The following is a 3,660-nucleotide window of genomic DNA, read 5'->3' on the forward strand; positions in this document are numbered from 1 at the left end:
ACATTGTATCTGATTCCCTGATTGATCAATGAATGTTTTGCGACATGCTGCTCGAGTGCGGATCAGATTCTCTGTCGAACCCAAGATGCCAAAAGATGCGTCCAGCATATTCCGAGTACTGTTATTAATATTGTGTCTGTGCAGTCAGAAGATTCTACAGAGCTGTGCCCGTCGTGCCATGTACAGTTAGTTGCCTTGGTAACATAAACCCCTTTATCTTAACCACAGATTTTTTCTTACTGTGAAAACCCTTGGCTCCGACAGGTGGGCGGGGCTTAGTCATGTCAGTCATGCCCAAAAAACAGCAACAAGACAAAGGCCCAAGAATAAAAATCATGAACGTCTAGAATCTGAGCTCAGTCTGATGATGAAACAGCACATTATTTTCTTTTTGCTCTTTTTTAAACATTCTGTTATGAAGCCAAGATGAATGGAAACTGTGAGATGTTATTTTTCTATGAAATTATCTTCTTTGAAATACTCAGGTTTTCAGATACTCTGCTGGAGATACAAGTCTCTTCACATCAGTTTCATTACGCAGAGTTGGGGTTGGTTTTATTTCACCGTTGCATTTGGAGACGCAGACTGTTACAGCCCATAATTATCTAAAGGTTCATACTGTAATGTTACATTTGTTTCATATTGCATGTGTCCATCACAAACGATCTGCCCAGTGACAAACCGACGACCACACACATACAGTCGCTTGGTGGCCTGATATGTCAAAGTTATTTTATAACGTTTGCTAATGTTCTGGGTTTATTATTATTATTCTATTTTTTCAGACTTTCACTTCCTACGGAGGATTAAATGGCTGAACTGTAAACACATTCTAATAAAACCACGGTTTACTCAGTGGTCGTGTGTGTTTCTGTAACGACAGCAGGTGGCAGCAGACTACAGTCTGTGTGTGTGTGTGTGTGTGTGTGTGTCTGTGTGTGTGTGTGTGTGTGTGTGTGTGTGTGTGTGTGTGTGTGTGTGTGTGTCTGTGTGTGTGTGTGTGTGTGTGTGTGTGTGTGTGTGTGTGTGTGTGTGTGTGTGTGTCTGTGTGTGTGTGTGTGTCTGTGTGTGTGTGTGTGTGTGTGTGTGTGTGTGTGTGTGTGTGTGTGTCTGTGTGTGTGTGTGTGTGTGTGTGTGTGTGTGTGTGTCTGTCTGTGTGTGTGTGTGTGTGTGTATGTGTGTCTGTGTGTGTGTGTGTGTGTGTGTGTGTGTGTGCGTGTGTGTGTGCGTGTGTGTGTGAGAGATAGGAGATTATTTTAAGGATCCATAAACTATAAGGATGCCATGTATAAATCAGAAGAATTTAAATACTGTGAAACATCTCACAGTTACGTCAATTTTCTTTTTACAAAGATCAATTATTTACCCTCCTTTTTGCAGGAACATGGATTTTCCATTTTCCATGTGGCCGCTCTAATATTAGTGTCCAATACTGTAAAGCAGCAGCAGCGTAACCTATGTCACACACACACACACACACACACACACACACACACACACACACACACACACACACACACACACACACAAATGAATTCATAATCTCTATGTTCAGATATGAGCACTTAAGTACAGACACTTAAAATAACTTCTCGCTCTGAGGCTTTTTCTTTCCTTCATGTTGTTCTGAGCCACATCTTCTGTTTGAGTCTGATCAGGAAGAAAAGATCACACACACACACACACACATGTATATATATATATATATACTCTATATATTCAGACAAATATCAGCTTCAGAGAAATGTTGAACCGTCTATATGATGATGTGATGTGATGTGATGTGATGTGATGATATGTGATGTGATGTGATGTGATGTGATGATATGTGATGATATGTGATGTGATGTGATGATATGTGATGTGATGTGATGATATGTGATGTGATGTGATGTGATGATATGTGATGTGATGTGATGTGATGTGATGTGATGATATGTGATGTGATGTGATGTGATGTGATGATATGTGATGTGATGTGATGTGATGTGATGATATGTGATGTGATGTGATGTGATGTGATGATATGTGATGTGATGTGATGTGATGTGATGTGATGTGATGATATGTGATGATATGTGATGTGATGTGATGTGATGTGATGTGATGTGATGATATGTGATGTGATGATATGTGATGTGATGTGATGATATGTGATGTGATGATATGTGATGTGATGTGATGTGATTTGATGTGATGTGATGTGATGTGATGTGATGTGATGTGATGATATGTGATGTGATGATATGTGATGTGATGTGATTTGATGTGATGTGATGTGATGTGATGTGATGTGATGATATGTGATGTGATGTGATGTGATGATATGTGATGTGATGATATGTGATGTGATGTGATGTGATGTGATGTGATGTGATGATATGTGATGATATGTGATGTGATGTGATGTGATGTGATGTGATGTGATGATATGTGATGTGATGATATGTGATGTGATGTGATGATATGTGATGTGATGATATGTGATGTGATGTGATGTGATTTGATGTGATGTGATGTGATGTGATGTGATGTGATGTGATGATATGTGATGTGATGATATGTGATGTGATGTGATTTGATGTGATGTGATGTGATGTGATGTGATGTGATGTGATGATATGTGATGTGATGTGATGTGATGATATGTGATGTGATGTGATGTGATGTGATGTGATGATATGTGATGTGATGTGATTTGATGTGATGTGATGGGATGTGATGTGATGTGATGTGATGTGATGATATGTGATGTGATGTGATGTGATGTGATGATATGTGATGTGATGTGATGTGATGATATGTGATGTGATGATATGTGATGTGATGTGATGTGATGTGATGATATGTGATGTGATGTGATGTGATGTGATGTGATGTGATGTGATGTGATGTGATGATATGTGATGTGATGTGATGTGATGTGATGATATGTGATGTGATGTGATGTGATGTGATGTGATGTGATGATATGTGATGTGATGTGATGTGATGTGATGTGATGATATGTGATGTGATGTGATGTGATGTGATGTGATGTGATGTGATGATATGTGATGTGATGTGATGTGATGTGATGTGATGTGATGTGATGATATGTGATGTGATGTGATGTGATGTGATGTGATGTGATGTGATGATATGTGATGTGATGTGATCTGATGTGATGTGATGTGATGTGATGATATGTGATGTGATGTGATGTGATGTGATGTGATGATATGTGATGTGATGTGATGTGATGTGATGATATGTGATGTGATGTGATGTGATGTGATGTGATGTGATGTGATGATATGTGATGTGATGTGATTTGATGTGATGTGATGATATGTGATGTGATGTGATGATATGTGATGTGATGTGATGTGATGTGATGTGATGATATGTGATGTGATGTGATGTGATGTGATGTGATGATATGTGATGTGATGTGATGATATGTGATGTGATGTGATGTGATGTGATGTGATGTGATGTGATGATATGTGATGTGATGTGATGTGATTTGATGTGATGTGATGTGATGATATGTGATGTGATGTGATGTGATGTGATGTGATGATATGTGATGTGATGTGATGTGATGTGATGTGATTTGATGTGATGTGATGATATGTGATGTGATGTGATGATATGTGATGTGATGTGATGTGATGT

The sequence above is a fragment of the Scophthalmus maximus genome, chromosome 3, assembly GCF_022379125.1.
Source record: "Scophthalmus maximus strain ysfricsl-2021 chromosome 3, ASM2237912v1, whole genome shotgun sequence".
NCBI classification, from domain to species: Eukaryota; Metazoa; Chordata; class Actinopteri; order Pleuronectiformes; family Scophthalmidae; genus Scophthalmus; species Scophthalmus maximus.